This window comes from Wolffia australiana, chromosome 4, assembly GCF_029677425.1.
Source record: "Wolffia australiana isolate 7733 chromosome 4, ASM2967742v1".
Taxonomy (NCBI): Eukaryota; Viridiplantae; Streptophyta; class Magnoliopsida; order Alismatales; family Araceae; genus Wolffia; species Wolffia australiana.
The window spans coordinates 18,326,334-18,348,881 of NC_135838.1; the positions used below are offsets into that span (position 1 = coordinate 18,326,334).

General features: G+C 35.4%; 1 pseudogene across 1 annotated transcript; it reads left to right on the plus strand.

The window, feature by feature from the left end:
- The first annotated feature begins 11,151 nt into the window (after positions 1-11,151).
- Positions 11,152-16,855, plus strand: LOC144702204 (cytochrome P450 85A1-like; annotated as a pseudogene). Its single transcript, XR_013581207.1, has 7 exons — positions 11,152-11,570; positions 15,291-15,550; positions 15,631-15,780; positions 15,865-16,116; positions 16,195-16,281; positions 16,369-16,557; positions 16,652-16,855. The product of XR_013581207.1 is annotated as a cytochrome P450 85A1-like (transcript).
- The last annotated feature ends 5,693 nt before the right edge of the window (positions 16,856-22,548 follow it).

A 22,548-nucleotide genomic window follows, 5' to 3' on the forward strand; every position in this document is an offset into this window, starting at 1 on the left:
TCGAGACGATCCAGAACTATACACACAGAGTCCTCTCCCTCTCTCTATTTATCTCTATTTATCAGTCTTCATGTCTTTCTAGCTATATATATATTTATCTATATTTATGTCTGTCCAAAAAAATACCTCTCTTGAGAAAAGACTGGAAAATTTTACTTTACTTATACAAAAGTTGGAATAAAGCGTAAGAGAGACCCAAATAATATTTATAGAAAGAGATAGAGAGATAGATAAATAGATAAATGATCTGCTTGACTTGTCAAAGTGGAAACCACAAGTTAAGAACTATGAAATTAAGCATGCTGGGTGGGAGCAACTCAGAATGTGTGACCATGCGAGAAGTTTTTCAAAGGAATCAACTGGGCCAAATAAGTTTGAATAAAAGCTAGGTCGCACGATGTATCAATACTAATGTGACATGTAAAACTTCTAGAAAAATTAAATGTCTTTACAACACCCATAAATTAAATTTGATAAATAGATAGATGGGCAGATAGATATGACATAATCAGAAAGGTAATTATGTGATGTTATAATGGCATGAATTTAACAATGAAGTTGCCTTTAAATTTTCAAAATATGAAAGAGTGGCTATCCCTTTTCTGTTGATGGCTACCATGATTAACACTCTTTTTATTGTGGCCCTTCACTATTAGTTCTTTGATCTTTCCTTCTCAGTTGTGTCGATTTGAATTATACCAGGATCTTGAAATTTAATCTCATATAAGGGGTTATCAGATAATCTGAAATTCAAATTTGGTCTGAAGGGAAATATTGAATTATGAGCCAAATTTGCTAGCACAACATGTAGAGAACTCATGAAATGAATATATTAATTTTTAATTTGGTCAATTAGATTTTTCTTCCTCCACAAGATATTCAATGCTTGAATGTGAAAAATAAAATGATTATATATTTTCATGATATTATATCTTCTAAGCCCTGCTATTCTTGCTCACCAATACATTTGGAAGGGGACAATCAATGACTGCCAAAATTTAAGACTGAAATATATCTAATATATATTATGTATCATTTTTTTGAAGCAGCTTATATGTTTTCTTACAACCCTCGGTCATGGGTTAGATATGATTTGAAGAAGGCTAGCATTGACCACCATATATGATTGGTTTTTTAGACCAAATTCTTGATTCAAAACCAATTCATGCGGAAGGAATGATACCAATGGAAATTAATTAAATTAAATCAATAAATAATGAAATCACCTTTCTCAGAACTGGTTCTGATATTGTTGGGTTTCTTGGATGAATCTCTTTGAGTTGCTCGTGTCTATAGCATCTAGATTCTATTCACAGAATCTGTAGAACATTGAATCTCCTTGTCATTTTCTGGAACAGCGCTACTTGAAGTTTGAGAGGATATCTGCACCGTCTCTTCTCATTTTAAGGCATGCTGCAGAAAAAGGTATATAAGGAAAGTGCACTAAGATCTGACCTGCATGGGCACCTGAAGTGGGTCCCCTTCCTCATTTATGCTATCTAGGCATTTTCTTCAAAGTCTAAAATTATTTGTATTCAGCAACATTCAAAAATGTGTGTGTGACTGTTGAACTCGTTATTAGGGTTCTGATTTATGTTGTTATTGTCCTTTTATTTTTATGAATAAATTCATAAACCCTATCCTCGAGTAAATAAATCTAGCTAAGGAACAATGACAATGGCTAATACTCTTTAAATGGAAATTATGGATGTGAGAGGAGGTGCATATAAAATATGAGATAATGGAATAAGATAAATACAGTAATCTGAATATGATATATGATAATTATATACTAATATGAATGATGGAAAATATTAGATTATGAAATACGAGATAGTGGAAAAGATAGACGGTTAATTGATTTCAGAGATGGTGGCCGGATGAGAAGATGGAGTGAGATACATGTGAGTATAAGAGTGAATGATGTGAATATTTATGATGGTTTAGTGGAGATATGCTGGTGAGGCACTGTGATGGAGTAGAGTGACAATAAGGGATTCAGAAACAATGTCACTAACAGAATTGGATGTGAAGATAAGAGGAAAGAAGATTTACACTAGGTCGTTACATCCTGGCAGTACCATAACAATTTTCAGATGCAGGCAAGCTTCTCCACTCCTCTTTTCACTTTCTCCAAACAATTTAAGATGACAAGAAAAACTATTGATGGTTACTTAACCTCACTCTCTTTCCGTCAGCCTATTCAACTAGGAAGCAAGGTCACACTAACTTTATACAAGGATTTGAGGGCATGGATGGACAATCTGAATCAATCCTGCTCGATCAACCTTCTGGATCATCAGATATTAACCCTTGAAGTTGGATCAAGACTGCCCACTGATTAAAAAAAAATTCTATCTTCATCGTCATCCTCGCCATCAGTCACATCTTGGGTTTTTTGTCCTTATTTTCTCTGAAATTATTGCAATGTTTTTCTTACTATTATTGATCCATGGATCAGTAAAATTTCATGTGTCCATGTAAAAAAGAAAAAATAGAATATAAATAATGAACATATGACATGGCTACACCTCTCATCTCACGTTACTGTTTTGGTGCAATAGTGTGTGGTCACGTGGAACTGAAAAAATAAGAAAAAAAAATCAAGATAATAAATAAACACCCTCGAGTGACATAACACGTCACTCTGTGCCACATTAATGCACTTTCCAAATTCATGTGATTTCCAGATCCCATGTCAACATGCTTTCCACGGCATTACACTTGTGTGTCACATATATCCACTACACTTTTTGACTTTTCCAAAAGTTTTTAAAATAAGTTAATCATTGCCACATAAATTTTTTCTCATGTGATCTCAATCCATCTTTTTATATATTTCCAATGATACTGAGGAAATAAAAAACTAAAATCACGTCAGTTAATGATTGGCTATTGTGGCATCTTTTGGGAATGATAAGTTGTGTTATCATAGCGGAGCGTGATGATTGGTTATCTTTATTTCTGGTTTAATTTATTATTGATATTTTTATTTATTAATTTGAATAATTCGATCCGATCTGATCCATAAACCAAACATTTTAAATCAAATTGGTTTGGGTTATGTGGTCAAACACTAGGCCAGATCATTAGATACGATCTGACCCGATGGGTGGACTGAATCCAGTTTGACTTTTTGGACTCGAGTGACCAAGGTTGGGATTCAATCCAGTTGTCCATCTGATTGAACATTCAATCAATCAGATCAAATAAAGGATCCCTGAATGAAACATAGGTGGTGAGGCTCCTATCTAACTATATAAAGGAGGAAGAGAATGATTGGCAATTCAAAATAATGGGTGAGGGATGTGAGCATTAATCAGATATCCTATTCCTCATAACTGACAAATGGGCAGAATACACCAGAAGGGCGCACAGAAAAATGAGGTTATAAATTATTTAAAAATAGGGTATAATATGGCACCTGTCCACCTGTACATGAGAATAAATACATTGACCAACCAATCATTAAAAAAACCAAAATGAGTGCTTCCAACTAAAGAAACCCCACATTAGATATACTATTCTAAAACAAGAAACCTCTTTTTATTATTATTTTCAAAAGGTGGTGAAAAAATCATGGAAGCTTTAATATAAAAACAATGAATTATTTATGACATAAAATTTTGAGAGAAAATTCATCCCATGTGAGTATGAAAAAGAGAAATAGATTGAGAAGATGTGGATGAAAAAATGGAGATAACAAAGAAAATATATCATGTAAGAATAATATCACAAACAAGGACAATAGGAAAAAGTTTATCAGTAAGCAAATCATTAGTAGTTAGAGATAATCGGGAACTCCTAGACACCTATAGGAATAAGCGACAATAGGTAAAACGATTAAAGGAAGGTTATGAAGTAGAGGATACACATAGGTTTCAAAGATAGGTTTAAATAGCACAAAAGGAAAGAGATTTTGTTCTTAAGACTTGAATAAATGACCACTCCTAACCCAAGTGAGAATCCACTTAATGGAAATCTAAAACACTAAATAAGATCAGCTAGTGGAAGGTGGTATGATGGTTGACTCACTCAACACTCAACCCAATAAAATAATACTTCAAGCCTTTTATTTTCATGTCTGTTCTCCATCACCCTTAGGAGAAGACCATATGAGTCTAGACCATGGCTCATACCATCAAGATATATACTTTTTTAAGTTTTGTCACAGACTTACATTTCAAGAAATGTTTATAAAAAATTGAATGAGTCTCAAATAAATTAGGCCAAAAAACAATACTAAAGAACATTGTAAGCAATATTTTTTGAATAGACATAACCACAAAAAAATATAAATAAAAATATTAAATCCTCCTATGTTTGACTTCAACAACACATATCATCAAAATCTGATCAGCTCCTAAATGAAAAGGTTCAGAATCCTCTCAAAATAAAGTTTGACTCCACTCAGAAATTTATCGCTCTTGCTCACTCATTAATACAGGGTTATTCCTCAAAAGAAGTAGTTACTACTTGCACAAACCAAGGAGTTTTTCTTGCATTAACCCTACTGATATTGTCTTTTAGAAAGCTCTCAGAAAGCTTTCAGAAATACGAATTGGAATATTGACATCCATATGGATTTATGATCACCAAAATTTTTTTCAGATCCATTTCCATCTTCAATTTCTAAGTTGAAATATTCCATCAGTAAAATCTATTTTGTTAACCTAGAATTTTGTTATTTTTATATTTGTTTATGAAAAATACTTATTATCTGCATGATCAGAAAAAAAGTATTTATTACTTATCAAGTATGATTAAATTCATCTAAAATAAAAAAAAGATAGCTAAACATTCCTTCTCAATGATTGATATGATGCACTTGATAATTGCCCAAGGTCTTTCTAGCATATGAAATGGGAATCTACTTCTTTTCAGTTTGTTGACTAAGCACTAAACCTAGTACAAAATTAGAAGCACCGGACGTGAGTTTCAAGGGGAGACTATAGTTGGAGCTTGTATAGCTGGTGATTTCATCAAGGCCTCCTTAATCTGCATAAAATATTTTCTCCCTTAATCTCAAAATTTACATCTTGAGATAATAGACTGCTAGACTCTTTAAATAATTTTTAATAAAGTGGGTTTAGAAAACTGTGTAGTCGACGAACCCTCTAACTTACCCAGTGTTGGTGGTAAGTGAAGGTTCTGGATCATTTCCACTTTGGCCTTGTCCACTTCTTATCTAGGGCTACTGACTAGGCGCCCTCAAACTAATCATGTAAAACATTTCCTAGATTATCCAGGCATCCATCAATATTTTGGTTCAAAAACTGAAAATTCATCCTTAAAAATTCTTTAAATTATCCTACAGGTTTTTATAACAAGACATTTTGGATTTTGAAATGTAGTGAGAATATTACATAATACAAGTGACATTTTCTTAAATGTAAAAGTTCTAAGTATGAATTAAAATTAGTCTTTCATTCATCTTTGGCATGAATCTCTGTTTGATTATACCCTTATTATCTAACTAGAATGGTGAATCTGTTTTTCAGTTTTTTTTCCAAAATCTGATCAAGGAAGGGAAATAGATAACAATATTTCTAGTGATTGAATTAAGTTTCCTATAATCAATGGATATTCTGGGACTAATTGGCAATCTAGGTATTCATGTCTTTTAGTACTTACATGAGCAAGACTCACCCAAGGACTTTCAAAAATTGAATAAATAAATCCATCTTCTAATTATGTTAATATATATTTCCTGACTACCTTTTACATGATAGAATTCCATTTCCTTTGGCATTCCCTATTTCTTTTTCATTTTTCAAAATTCTTTGTACACAAGTAATGCACTAATTCCTTTGATATCATAGATGGATCAATTGACATCATACTTATAGCTTCTTAGTGCATCAATCAATTTTTTCCCAAATGCTAGATAAAGATGAAAAAATTGTGAATTGATAATCATGATTTACTTCTAAAAATGCATTTATTGATTGAGATGTGAATGGTTTCAACGAAATCTTTAACTCAAGACGACATATGATACAAAAGAAAGTACCAGTAATTTTGAAAATCATGAGCTGATGAGCATTGATAATCATAAATGTCATGCTATTTTAGTAATAATTTCATGCATTTTTTATGCATCTTTTCAAAATTATCATAAATGCATGCTATTAATAGTTAAAATGATTTATTTTAATTTTATAATAAATTTCCAATTTTACTCATTTTATGATATTTTAACATAATTAATTGACATTACTTTCATGAATAAAATAATTTAAATGTTAGAAAATATTTATTTACATTTATTCAAATATTGTAAGGGGTTTATTATATTTAAACATGATATTATGACTTTTATGTATATTCTAATGTTTTATGTTATTTTCTAAAAGAAAATAATAATTTTTATAAGGAAAATAATTTTATCTGGGAATCTCAAAGGAATAAATTAAATATACAACTTTTCAGGGTTTTCAGGGTATTTCATTAGTTTAGAAATGTTAGTTTCAACCTTTTATTTCCATTTTTTTTCAGAAATTCCCTTTCTCAAATCTATGTTTACCCTACCTGTGCCCAAGAAGGATTTACTTATCTTCATGGCAGGTATATTGCAATCAACTTGAAAATGATAATAATCTAATGACATAACTATGTCCTTCAATAATTCATAGGGATCCCTAGTTAAACGATGAGCTAATTGTAATTCAAAACATAGGTTCTCGGGAAAAGTTCCAGACTTGGTATTGCATTAAATAGTGATTCTGAAAAGATCATTCCTCCTATTTCACGGATTGTCTTTGTCTAATTGATTGAAAGATCACTATGGTTCTTGTGTAACATGTAACTGACATTTTAGACAATTGCATTATTTTTTGTTTTCCCACTTGGTGTGCATAGATTTTTCAAAAAACTCAACATATGGAAGAATATGATGTATTGATTTGGTTAATAGAATTTTAATAATTTCTAGGAGATTTTTTTCATGAGAATTCCACTTAATTTAGAGCTTTTCAAAGCATGAGGAAATGGAAAAGCAGGAATGTAATATTTTGGATTAGGTTCTGATTTTTTAGGTTCTATTTATTTCAAGGGAAATCTCCGTTTACTCTACCTTTCAAATTCATAAATATTATGTAATACTTTTCTATCTCTCAAATTAGAAGTTACATTTTTGGCTTCACGATGATTTTATAAAACATGACTATCGACAGAATGTAAATTTCTCTTATTAATTTTAGGCTAAGTTGGGATTCAACCTGATTCATGGATGTGGAATCTACTTCTGCCCAGTTTACCTTTTGATTTCGGGTACACTATTGTAGTATGCTCTCCTCTCATCTGCTGTATCTCTTTCTAGAACTCTTGAAGCATTCCCAACATATAATAATCCATATTAACATTCAAATATCCAAAAAGAATAGCATTGTATGATCCCACTTATATGATGAGTATGACTGATCTTATGGCCATTTGCCTAAACTTAAATCAGGTTGATTCCTGTCATGCCCAATAATTGGACCTTATATCTGAGACATCAAATATATCCTTTGGATGGACGCCCATATTTTGATTACGACTTTCCATTCGGTTATCAATGGATTGAAATAAGTCTCAGCTCGAATATTGCATGAATTGAGCTTTTAAGATGCATAGTAAGGGATTGACTCAAGGAAGAAGATGCATCAAATCCTTGGCTAGGGTAGTAGAGATATTGGGAATACATTCTCTAATGATCCCCCTTACACATATGTACTAAGGCGAATGGTATACTAGGGTTTAAAGGTTAACCATACCCTAAGTCATTTGGAAGTCCATTATCAATGAAGGATTATACATATATAGTAATCAATGATAGAAAAAGGTTCTATGAGGGGTTTAATCACTATTCTATATCTTCTGTAATACGAGGTGTAGCTTGGCAACCCACGTGCTGGAAACTGCTGGAAACTTAGTATGTCAATTTTGTTGAATAAGTCCTTGATTTATTACAACATATATCAATATAATTAATTAATAATATAGGCCAATAAATGTTATTTTTTTCATTTAAGTTATTAACTAGACTGAGACATGAGCCTTATGGGTCACACATACAATATCTATGGACTTTGGTGAGTATACTTAAAATTAACAGCTTGCGTGAAAAGTTCAAAATTAAGTTAAAATAGAAGTGTGTACTTAGTAGCTTCCCAGGCCAGCTAGATATGGTAACCTCCCCCTGTCTTATTCCCCTTCTCAGTTTTTTCCCTCTTATGTTAAGACTAGATGGTTATAACATCTTCTAGATCATGCTGTAGGACTAAAGAAGGTTCATTTAATTTCCTTTTTGGTTCTACTTTAAAAATTCAAACAGTGATTATCTAAGGCATGTGTTGCCTTAGTAAAAAGGCAGCTTAATGCACCAAGATGTTTTTTCATCTCAAGAATATTCAGAACTATGATCCTCAAGTGTTTCCTATAAATTTGTCTTCTCAGCCACCTCAACCTGAGGGGAGTCTGCACACATGTTCTCTCATTTATATATATGATCGTTCAACTCAAATGTGCCTTCCTTTTGATCTAGAACTATCATGAAGGCTTCTTCAATATAGTAAAAATTGGATGTTTGACCTCCATGTTGAATTCTACATCTTCCCCTGTTAGATTTTATAATTTAACGCAACAGAAGTTGGAATGTGTTATCTCCTCTATATATATGATCATCTAAGTTATATGTGCCCCCTTGTTCCTTAATGATCATTATGGCATCTCCATCAATCTCCTCAGTAAGTGGAGGCTCAATCACTATCCTCAAAATATTTGACTTTAAGATCCTCAAATTTTCCTTAAAATCATAGTCATTATCTTCACAAGTCATTTCCAGCATTCTCTTGGATAATTCCTTGTGTTCCGCAAGAACAATGCCTTCAAGATTCCTGATCAACCTCCGCAATTTTGACATCTCATGGCTTGACATTACCTACGTATCAGAGGTAAAATATTGGTCATGTCCCTACACAAATGATTATTGGAACACACAAGTTATTCACATCACCTCTCTTCAATATAGGCCCTGACTCTCTGAGACATGTGTGTAAATCATGAAGTGATGTGAGAAGCTGTTGTCTTGTATGAGTATCTGATATCAACAGATCCCATCAGTGTTGTGGATATAATGCATAAAAATCAGGTTCTGCTCTAGATGTGGAATTCATGTTCTGATCCCCATGATCAAATGTGACGATCTTTTGTAAGGGAATCCATTATTGTCGTATGGTGTGCCATGAGACTGCTGGATGTAAGAGTAGTCATCCCCATAAAAATCATCATAGGTAGTACTCTAGAAAGAGTCGCCACTAGATTAGAAATGTGGGTGACAGTCTAGAGGGAGCCATGCTGTGATAGGTGCTGGCTATGATTGTCCTTGTAAAACCCACAAGATATGGAGTAGTCGGAGTAGGGTCATGTTGTTGGATATCTAGGTATAAGTGGTAAGAGTGTGATATCCCATAATCATTTGATGAATCACAACCCTCCCGAGGTCAGGGTATTCATATTCTGAATAAGGATGGCTCCAACTATAAATGTCATCCATGATCAATCATGAGAGGGTATGTATATATAGATTTCCAATATCATGTAAGTCAAAAGTGTAGGACATAAAAATTAATATAAATGAAAATAAAAATTTATATAGAATAAATTTTGATAAAGATATATCAGTAAGGATACTATTAGTAAAAGATATACTTAGTGGAGTTATTTATTTTAGTTAAGATCAGCTTATAGGTAAGGAAGAAGAAATAGATATTCCAATGAAAATGATCCTAGATTCAGGTAAGTAGTGAATATGGTTCTTTTATTTAAAATAATGTGAGAGAAGAATAAAGATGAATGAATAAGGGTAATGATAGGATTGAGAAGGAATTATTTAATTATATATATACTACATATATACATACAAATAGTATACCTACATACATTATATATATATGCTAAGAGTTTAAGATTCAGACAGATAGGTGAAAGAATTGGTATTATTTATTTAATTTTAGATGAGTTAATTAATTAGATAGATAAATAGAGATAGAGATATATAGATAGAGAGAGAGATTAATAAGATTAATTAGAAGGCATGTATTTATATTATTTTATTTTTATGGCTAGCTGATAGAAATACGGTTTATGTAAGGTACATTGGGGTTAATACAAGTCTTATCTATACTGCCGACCTCAGTGTCGAGAAGTCAGCAACTCAAAGCCACACCAGCAGCCCAATCTGCAACTGCCTTAACAAATATGACTTAATATAAATATTTTCCAAGTAATGAACGTGTATCATATACTTTATTAGAGAATAAGCTGCCATGATTCAATCTAGGTTCAAAGATAGTCAGGATGAAATATAAATGGCCAGAATTCAATCTAAATAGGAAAAGCAAAGACGGCCTGTATTATCTAAACATAGCCGTTATAAGACATTATAACGGCTACGATTAAAGGACATAAACTTTCTATTTTACACCTACTAACTTGACCATAAATACAAACCATACGATTGTGGAGAATAATATCCTTTAATAAACTCTCTGGTCTAGTTGTTTTTTTGGTCTGTTAGATTCTCTGCACCCAGAAATGAAAAATGAAACACAAACGAGGAGAATTGGCACAAACGGGGAGACTAAGCGAGAGAATGAGATTAGCACTATATCTCTCTCATTCTTTCTCTCTCTCTCTCTCTCATAGCACAAGCTCTTTCTCTCCATCTCTCTATCCTGATCATTATACCTCCCTGTCGGTCCCTAGAATCTCTGGGTCCTTATTTCTCTTTGTATAGTCTCTTAAGAACATGATTAGGCGTTGGTCTCGTTTTGGGGCCTGTGGGTGTCACGATGCAGGTCCGGAGGGGATCTCGGATAAAAGTTCTAGAAAAGATGACTACTTCCAATCCAAAAAGAGAATCAATCGTTGTCTATGTTTTTCTTTATCCCTTTCTCTCCGTTCGATGGCGTATACGTTAAGGAAAACTCCAAACTCTTCCACAATTTTGATATACCAGAGGGTTCAATTATGATATATTTTGTAAAAAAAAATATTTGGAACGCATGCATTTATATGTGTCAAGTATTCATATAAACTGATTAAAAATGTTTAGTTTCACTGTAGTTCTGTCGTTGACATTTCCCCCAGTGATCTATGGAAACGCCTTGATCGCGCGTGGAGAAGAGCCCACTGCATCGCTATCTACTTTCCTCGCTTCGTGAGAGTATTGTGTGGTTCTAGCCTTACCTCGAGAGTATTTTAATAACTTCTTAGTTGGATCTGGGTACGAAGAGTCCGCGTTGTTTTTACCTCTCTATCGTTCTTTGTTCTCTCTCTATCGCAATATTTGTTAAGAAGGCAGTCATTGGAGTTCACAAAAGTCGCTTCTATTGGGGAAGACGTTGAGATGGTGGGCTTCTTGGTGGTCTTGGGATTCCTCTTCTTCTTTGGTATCTTGTGGAGGTGGAATGATCTCCGGTATCGAGACAAAGGTCTACCGCCAGGATCCATGGGATGGCCCCTGTTGGGGGAAACAAGAGAATTCTTCATGAACGGCCCAACACTCATGAAGAACAGAGAGAGAGGTCTCCCTCTATCATTTCCCTTTTTTACACGCCTTTCGAACATCTTTCAGTGCCGTGGTCGTTATCTCATATCTTGAATGATAATCATATCTCTATATTCACTCGAGTAGTTCCTATCTATATATATCTCCTTATTTATATAGATACATAGACATAAATTCAAAGAAATAGATAGATTGATACAATGGTGGCAATTATATTTCTATTTATGTGTTTTAGGTACGAATAAATGTTTGTATAAAGTTTGTATGTATGTATGTCTGAATTTGTAGGTGTATCTACCAATCTATCAATCTTTTAGACGCACACTCATTTTTCCATTATGTACTTATGTGCCTACCTATCAATATGTCCACATGTATATTAATATATCTATCCGCATGTCTATATATCTTTTTATGCATCTAGAAAATAAAAAACTGTCTGCTTATCTATGTAAAAAAAACTATATTGGTATATATATTTAAAAATAATAAAGATATAGTTATCTATCCACTCTCTCTATCTATCTATCTGCAAAAGTAAAAAAAGATATAAAGATATAAATATTATTCATCTAACTATGTATGTATTAATAGTTTTATTTATGTGAGAACAATTTATCTATCCATATGTCTAGTAATCTTTCAATCTATCCATTCACCTACTTATATCTTTCTCTATATTTCAGTATACCAATTGTATTTCTAATTTTCAATCTATGAATCACTCATATTGGTATGACACTTCATTTATAGATATAGTTATCTTTCTATCGAACAGCCTACCTAGATATTAATTTATCAAAATTTCTATTCATTTATATATCAACCAATATGTGTCTCATAATCTGCATATAATTATATTTATTTTCTAGCTATTGATATGAATATCGAACTATCCATTAAGCTAGCTACCTATCTATCTATATGTCTCTCGATGTATCCATATACATCAATTATCTTTATTTAGTTTTGGGTATGTATTGATCGATCTATTTATCTTTAGATTTATCTGTATTATCAATATCAAATTATTTTTCTGCGTCTGCCATTTTGACACACCTATGATGTTGCGTAATCGCTCTTACAGCTTGCTTAATTGGGTTTCCTTCTTATTGTATGATGTTACGTAATTTCTGTCACTCCTTTCTCTTTGCTTTAAGCTCCCATCAAATTTATAATGCTTAGTCCTATTCGTCTGCTTTCTCTCAGTGTTTATCTCTTTATCCAAGCATTTATGTATCTATTTTTCCCCACATCTTAAATCAACGGAAGTTCTTTGGTAGTGTCCTGATGCCCCACTTCCTTGGGTTCCCACCCTCTTCTTATTCTTATTCCACCCTCTACTTGCACTCTTTGCACCATATACTGAATGGTGCATCTGGGATGTGATGGTTTGAACATGATATGACGGATGACGAGTGGTGATAGACAAGAGCATGATGTGGAGTTCATTACGTCTCTTGTCCCATCACGTATCCCAGGATTTTATATATTTTCGTCACATTTTTGTCACCCTTCATTTGAGTTGTCATCCTGTCCTCATCGTGTCAACTGACGACATCCCTGGCACACGAGACAAAAGGACATATCAGAAAGAAAATATTTCAATTGTTTCATCTTAACATTTTCAAATCACCCTTTCTTCATCTCTATCTTTGACTCTCATTCTCTCAAACTCCATATGTCTGTCCATCTCCCTCTCTCCCTTAGACTCTCTTTCTCAGATTCCATCTCTCTGTCCGTCTCTCTTGCACTCTCTCTCTCTCTCGCAAGCTCCCCCTTTCTCTTAGAATCTTTCTCTCTCTCTCTGTCTCCCCCTGTCTCTTATTTTCTCTCGCTCATAATCTCTCTGTTCCTCTTCATCCCTATCTTAGACTTTATCTCTCTCTTTCAGACTCCATCTCTCTGTTAATCTCTCTCTTTGTGATTCTCTCTCCCCTCAGATTCCATCTCTCTGTCTGTCTCCCTCTCTTTCTCTCAGATTCCATCTCTCTATCTGTTTCCCTCTCTCTCACTCATACTCAATATCTCTCTTTCTCCCTTTCTATATTAGGCTTTATGTCTCTCTCTTAGAGTCCATCTCTCAGACTCTCTCTTAACTCCATCTCTCTTTCCGTCTTCCTCTCTATCTCAGTTTTTCTCTCTATCTCTCTCAGACTCCATCTCTCTTTCCGTCTCGATCTCTATCTCAGGCTTTCTTGATCTCTCTCTCTCAAACTCCATCTCTGTGTTTGTCTCCCTATCTCTCTCAAACTCTCTCTCTCTCTCAATCCATTTCTCTTTCTGTCTCCCTATCTCTCTCAGACTCTCTCTCTCTCTCTCAACTCCATCGCTCTTTCTGTCTCCCTCTGTTGGGCGCACACACTCGCATAAGCGTACGTGGACATGAATAACTGCAGAAGATGTCGAGGATGATCCCAAGGTGATGGAGAAACACCAAGGCGTAGTCGTTAGCCTCATCATGCCCCCGCGTTGTCACCGTCAAGAGAGCACCAACTCCAAGAGTGAGAGAGAGAGGAAGAGGAAGAGATTTCTAGTTCAAAAGAACTTTAAAGAAACTCTACTCAACTCAAAGGGAGAAAAGAAGAATACATCAAGGGATGTTGGAATGAAGAAAACAAGGGAAATGGGAGGCCTTTTATAGGCACAACACAAGGCCTAAATGCCCCCTAAAAAACTAGGCACTGTCTTAGAAAGCAGGCACAATCCTATTTTCAAGGATGTGCGAGGTCATCCTACTTTCAAGGATGTGCCAAGTCATCCTATTTTCTAGGATGTACCAAGTCAACCCCCACAATCCTTAAACTTAGGGCTGGGGGGTTTGACATTTCCAACACCCTCCTCTCTCTCTTAGACTCTTGCTCTCTCTCATACTCCATCTCTCTATGCATCTCCCTCTCTCTCAGACTCCCCCTCTCTCTCTCTTGGTCTCGCTCTCTCCCTTAGACTCTAACTCTCTCTTAGAATCCAGCTCTCTGTCCGTCTCCTTTTCTCTCTCTCAGACTCCCTCTCTCTCTTGGACTCTCACTCTCTCTTACACTCCATCTCTCTATCCGTCTCCCTCTTTCTCTATCAGAGCCCCCCTCTCTCTCTCTCCGGCTCCTGTTCTCTCTAAGAGTCTCTCTCTCATAATCCATTTATCTCTCCCTCTCCCTCTCTTGGTCTCTCTCTCTCTCATAATCCATTTATCTCTCCCTCTCTCTCTCTCTCTCTCAGTCTCTCTCTCTGTGGGTCTCCTTATTTCTCTCTATTAGTCTTGTTTTATCTCTCTCTCTCTCTCTTTTTTCAACTTCATTTCTCTTTTTCTCTCTATCTCCCTCTCTCTCAGTGTGACTCCCTCTGCTTTTTTGGTCTGTCCCTCTCTCCCTCCCTCTCTCTCTCAGTCCCTCTCTCTTTCATCATCCATGATGTACATCCCATCACATCACCCATCCAAGACCTTCTGTTGCCGTTACATCACCTCTCATTGATGTTTTGTCACACCATTTATTACCTAGATGGATGGTGTTTGCTGTTCTCTAGCACCATCCAGTTTTCTCTAACCTGTCCTTACTTAACTCGTGGACTCATCTCCTGTTCCTTTCTTCTTTAATCATGACCAAGTCAAAGGAAGGAATTTTAAATGTTATTCTTTATCTTTATTTTTTTCCTAAACCATGGTGATTCTTTTATAGGCATGGAAATGTATTTAAATCACACTTGTTTGGCTCCCCAACCATTGTTTCCATGGACCCAGAGCTGAACAGATTCATGTTGATGAATGGTGGAAAGAGTATCGTCCCCCGGTATCCTAAGTCATTCATTGAGTTACTTGGAGATTGGAACACAATAACTGCCCATGGGCCTATACACAAGTCCATGCGGGAAATCTTCCTCCACCTTATTGGGCCCAATGCAGTAAGAATGGAATTACTCCCAAAGATAGACAACTTTATGAGGTCTTATCTCACCCACTTGAGTGGCTTAACTATTGATATTCAGAAAAAGATGAAAGAGGTTAGCTTTCTCCTAGTAGTTATTCTAAACAATAATGCATGATTCAACATCAAAATTCAGTTATGTGGGATGTTCTTCAGATGGTCTGTTTTATGTCACTCAAGCTGATCACTGGAATGGAGAGCGGAGATGCAGTCAATATCTTGAAGGAGGAATTTTTTAATTTTGCCCTGGGTTTCTTGTCTCTCCCCATCAACATTCCTGGAACAACCTATCACCGAGAAGTCCAAGCAAGCAAAAAATTATCTCTCTGATTCATCGATACATACATATTATTTCTGTATCCCGTGAATAATTTCTATATATTTTTTTAGGCAAGAAAGAAGATGGTGAGCATTTTCCGGAAGTTAGTGCGTGAAAGGAGATGCTTGCCCATTGATGAGAATAAAGATCTTCTCAGCTCTTTATTAAACCATGATTTTAAGTTGGCTAAGAAGCTCACTGAAGAGCAAGTCATTGATCAAATAATTGGCATTATGTTTGCTAGCTATGATAATGTGTCCTAAGTTGCCATGATGATGCTCAAATACCTTCATGATCATCCAAGAGTGCTTAAAGAAATCAGGGTCAGAAAGCCTGTTGAACTCCACCTCATATACAAAGAAACCCATACTATTAAACTTAATGGAGTTGGTTAACTGCAGGACGAGCATATCGAGATAAGGAATAGGAAATCAGTGGATGACACAATCAATTGGAATGATTACAAGTCAATGAACTTTACTCGAGCGGTAATGTTATGTTGAATCCTACATTCTGTTTCTTGAAGAGATGTCATACCGAGACTCAGCCAAAAACTGGCTTGATGATTATGCTAGGTGATCTTTGAAACCATGAGACTAGCTGCAATCACCAATGTAGTGATGAGAAAGACGACAGAGGAATTGTGCATTGAGGGTTTAACCATTCCAAGAGGATGGAATATTCTTGTTTACATGAGGGAGAGCAATTACAATCCCTTTCAGTATCCAGATCCTCTCAAGTTCAATCCATGGAGATGGCAGCAGGTATGTGAACTCTTCATTATGTTGAAAGCCATGTATGTATGAATCATACATTCTCATACCAATCTTTTTACCTTATACATTATTTGATTTATAGGATAAGAGCTTGGAGTTAAAACCTAACCTATTGTTCTTTGGAGGAGGAAACAAGATGTGCCTAGGGAAGGAGTTGGGAATCACACAGATCTCTATATTTATTCATTACTTTTTGATAAGCTACTGGAAAGTTTTCTCTTCATTTTGTTTTAGATAAATCAGTCGTATTCTCAAATATGCTCTTTGTGATTTTTCCCCTGTCATCTTTCAGCTGGGAGCAAGTGGAGGGAGAGGATATTATATTCTTTCCATTGATTAAAGCACCAAAGGGACTCCATATTCGCGTATGGGACATCTGTGCATAGACCGAAGGAAAATTGGGCTGAGAAGTGATTTAGTTTTTATATAAAGTTTATATGAGAAATGATAAATTGTCCTTGGATGAACTGAAGAAACAGTGTAAATAAAGGCACATAATTCCATGTGTGCGTTGAACTAGCAGTATGTAGCAGGGCACAACATGGCATTGCCCAATTATTGAAGTTATGTCACCATCTCTAAAGGAGATGATCCAGGTCATGACATGCATTATTTTCAAACCATAGATTCAGAATCAAATTTTAATTTATTATTTGGATTTGATTTTTGAATTTTCTGAATTTTCACTTATTTTCTCTCGCAAGGTCATTCTAAATAGGCTACTGTTCTCATGGATCAATACATGATTTATCATAATTGAACTTTCTTCTTCAGAATTTCCCTAGAGCCTCCTCCCCCTTTCCACTACCAAGAGGGAGCCCTTACTATATGCACTTCTTTGTCCCATTACATGTTTTCCAAACTGCAAAACACCATCTTTTCCTATGCACACCATCATGCTGCTCCACGCCACATGCCTGCACCACACTGTTCAACATCCATTGAGCCACCCCGATCGCATCGTGCCTCACTACACTTCACTACACTTCACTACACTGGCCCACCATGCTGTGTCACCTCTTCCAGGCTGTGTTGTCTCGCCCACACCACATCATCACCCCCTTGTCACTCGTCCCTTAGCCTTCCAAACCACTGTAATTAAATCCAATTTCTAGGCCACTGCCTTTTGACTCTTCTGTGCATCTCATTGTATGCCAAAATGGATTTATTTTAAAAAAACTATTGTTGGTAACTCAATGCATCAGATCTATTATTTATTTCCAAGAGTGTTAGAGAGAGATTGCAAGGTTGATCAAGATTTTTGGAGAAAGCCCCCCACTTGCCCTTGGGGGAACTGACAATAACCTTTGTAAGATATATGGTATGTCTAAGTAGATTTTTTTGCCTCTTTCTCAATATAAACAAACCAGTGAACAACATAGACAAAAAGCTTTCCAACACATCAAAATACGCCAAAAATTTCTACTAAAGAAAAGTGACACTGATTTTCATCCACTACCCATTGCTGCGCCATTTTGCAGGCAATAGCACAATGCCAAGCTGCTTGCAACTCTACACACCATCAAGCGCAGCTGCCTGTAATTGTCACAATGAGAGAAATGACCACATTATCTATTTTTTAAAGTCATAAAATTGTTAAAATATTAACAATTTAGTAGAGCCTATTAAAAAAAAAAAACTATTATTTCATTTATTATAAATATTTTAAACTAGTTTACCTTCATTTTACTGATTTTTCTCCATAAAAAATTAAAAATCTATAACATATATAAACAAAAAAAATTCACTCATTACTTGCTCCTTATGGATTCGACTCTTATCCTATAATAAGGAAAATTCTATAAATATTGTTGCATAAATTAGGGCCTTAAAATGACATATTTTAACCCTAATTCTGGTTTATCATCCCCAAAATTTGGATCTGTGTCTTGCCTTGTCAAAATTTTCATCATCTGTCTTGCTACCGCTTGCCAACCCAACTCTATACATCACTCCATCTCGTTATTCTGGCCCCAAGAGGTTCACACTTTCCTCTCTTTTGATATCTATTATTCCAACCGATGTTTTCCATTTCTATTTTTCCACCATTGTTAGATGTACTCAACTTTATTATTTTAAGATGCTTGCTTCTTCTCATATTTGTATGTTAGACATTTTGGATTTGAAAATTTATCTTACCATAGTGATTGTAATATATCACTCCCTTTGATGAATGAAAGGGCTGGCTCACCATTTTTTTGCCCTCATTTAATATTTGTAACAATTGCTTGGAATTTTTCTGTCTTATTCAACCCTATACTTTCTTTAGTTATTCTACATCAGATTTCCATGACATTATTTATAAAATGTTCTATTTGATGGACCATGGAGATCCCACCAGTTGATAATATGTATTTATGATGTCCTCCCATTTTCCCTTATTGTGTTATTTAGTGTTGACCATTTTCTGATATTCTAGATTTCCTTACCTGTGTTCATAAAAGGGTCATTGATTTCTGTCATAATACATTTCACAGTCATTGTTCTAATAAACTGAACAATATTAATACTGTACAGGGTTATGGTATTGTATTGACCACCCCATTAATTATCAAAAGTGGCAATTATCTGCGTCAAAGATAATAATTTCTCATCTCAATGAGTATGATAGCACAAAGAGGTAGTATACATAGTATTTTTACAGGAAAATGTGCACAATTATAAGAACTCTAAGGGGCCAAACATCCACATTCCTCGTGGACTTATAAAACCATATCACATCTCATTCTTTTTTCTTGCAGAGATGTAATTTTTTTCATCTTCTATTAGAGAAAATTTTCAAAGAATCATGACCATTTTTTCTATAGGTCACACAAATTATTTGAAAGGACATACAGTCTAAGATTACTTAAACATTGAGTCTATAATGGTGATAAAGACTTGATCCCAATACTTCACCTCCTAGATTTTTTATTTTCAACTTTTTTCCCTTGCGAAGTTGTCACAAACATAAGAAAAATGAAGGATATGGACCTAGTACACATTTCCTGCTATTAAATAGTGTTTCCCATCAGAGCAGAGGAAGATGGTTCCATCCATAATCCAGTACTATGTAGAACATTTAACACAAGCAGGCAATTGAAGTAAAATATTAAGTTTTAGTAATCTAGTACTGTGACGATAATAAAAAAATGTGAGAAGAGAATAAACTACGTTTTAGAAAGAGTTTCAGTAAAAATAATTTTGTCCAAAGAAGCATCGAATCGCCTCCATTGCAAGAAAAATATTCAAATGTCTCTATCTACATCATTGTATGCCTATCATGTTAAACAAGGTCTCCACCTGATACATAAGTCAATGAATGGAGACATGACAAAAATATTGGAGGTTCCGTATGACTAGATAAGTGGGCATGGAATATTAATCTCCGGATATATATTTTTTTAAATGACTCAATCTCTCAACCATTATATGTTTCTATATCTCTCCTTCACACATTGCCAGCTGGATCAAAATCTGAATTGTGATTGGCTACAGTCCTTTTCCTTTTTTCCCTGCCATCAACCACATGCCACCAAGTGTTCCATGCACTGAATGATGACCAATCACTAAAACATCAAAAATTCTGAAATTTTAGTATACTTATGAGGCCGTTTTCCAACGCCATAGGTCCCCTGCTTTTTGGGTCACTCAAATGGCTCCACATCATTTGACTGGGTGAGGGAAAAGTAAAATTTTTTTATTACAACATCAATGGCTCTATGAAGCAGTATTTCATGTCATGGAAGCTTCAATGTAACAAGAGTGTGACACTCATTCGACATAATTTATTCCATTAAAAACATCAATATTTTTCATTGGTGGATCCAAGATGTGTCAACTGCATTTACTACGAGAAAAATAAACAAAAATTTTATTCCTCCATGCTTAAGAAAACCTGTCGTAACCAGCCATATGATTATAAAACACATTATAACTTTAAGTTTTTTCAAAATAATCAAGGTAAAAGTGACTTTAAGATTAAGTGTGAGTAAACAGATTCACCTATTCATTGAGATGTCATCGATGGTTGATCATAATTAAGAAGTCAGTTTCAGGGATGCTGTGTAAAATCTGGAAACTGCTAGTTGATTTTATTGGCATTTCCAACTTTGTCACATTTTTGGAAGTCCACAACATCTAAACAATTGAATTTATTTATCCATCACCCATTTGGATGTATACATAATCAAATACAGCTATAATCTAACATTTTATATGTCATTATTGTATTTATAAAAGATTTATGCCCCTTAACATCATGAATGTGTAATGTCTTCACATATGTATCCATCATTAATGGATTCATCACTGAAGGCAAAGAAACATTTAGCTCATTTTGGTAGCTGATGATTTTAATCAAGCATAATGGTTAATTAAAATCCATCGTACTTGAGGGTTAAATTATCTTATTTTAAATGTTTTTATTAATATTTAATATGGGTTATGATTTTTATAAATTGAGTTAGATAATATAACTAAATAAGGTTTTGGTTCATTTGGATAATATGTGACCTAAGAGCTGGGGGTGTATTACATTTATAAAAAATACTGCTTATACATAAGATAAATAACTTATTTATGGTATTTATATCTCTGAAATGGAATATGGGGTGGGGAGATATCTAATTAGGTTACATTTCTCCTCAATCATATCCTTTTGATATCTAGAGAAATCAAATTTCCTTGCATCTCTGAAATGTTGAGAAAATATTCATTGCTAGTTTGGTCTTCATACTCAAGGCTTTTGGAGTAGCTAGTCTTGTGGTTAGTCCCATATGGAATGTCTTACATTTCCAGTCTGCATGCTCATTAAAAATATAGTTTTTTTTTTCAATTGGCAAAAAACACGGTGCCGGGCAAGGCCAACCCTACGGTTGTGCCCGTAGACTAATCCAGCCGTGCCCTAAACGCCACCCAAGGGGATTTCATTTATAAAGTGAAGTGTTTATCAATGTGTATAGGCGTGGAGCCAGTATAAATATCCCAATTACACTCGGATCCCACTTGTCCACGCCCATGTGTAGGAAAGGAAATGATACATAAGTGCTAATTGGCAAGTGCTTGGAGAAGTGCTCGCGTTGACACCTCACACGAGCCCCCTGCATGATGACGGTGGAGAGATAGTGGAGCTGTCCCCGCCTTTAACAAGTGCATCGATGAAGTGTGTAGCAAGGACCTCATCCGAGGTGGGCGCAGTTCACCCCACTGTTTGATCATCGGATCAGGCGTGAGCGCTCCCACCTCGAGTGCTCCACGCGATCCGCCACTCTTGAGGGGCCTCTTTCAAAAGTGTGATGCACGTGCGGAGATTTGGAAAAGCTGAGACATTCGATGCGATAGCATCCCCTAGCGGTCAGAGGGAGCACCTGTCAAGAAAGAAAAAGGGAGGAAGGGAGTCGTGTGTGTACCGCGTGGTTGGCGAGGGCATCTGCTGTCTAGTTGCCTTCTTGCAGTTGATGGCAAACGCTAGTTATGCGAGGGCAGCACCGCATGATGTCTTGCCACACACAATGTAGTCGCCATTGGGAGCATGTACCTACATGAAGCATGTCGACTAACACCTGTGAGTCCGATTCTACGACGATATTATGAAGGTTTTGTTCCTCGTAGAGGAGTAAACCATCACGTATCGTCATAGCTTCGGCTATTGTGTTAGTTTGTACGCCATAGAAAGAGGAGAAAGCAAAGAGAATACTCCCTGTATGATCTCGGAGGATACCACCTCCCCCTGCTGGCCCTAGGTTCCCTTAAGATGTACCATCCACATTCAGTTTGAGGTTGCCAATTGGCGGTGGGTGCCAATGGATGACCTGTAGCTAAATGCGGATAGGGCAAGAGTCACCAGAATGCCCTGGCCACAAAGGAGATTGAATCCGAGTGCTAAGCTACAGTCGCAAGTGGGGATGAGATGGTGGATGCATCGTATCCACAGTTTGACGCGATGCATGATATCGACGACACACATGGGAGTCCCTACAAAACGAGAAGAATTTCGCC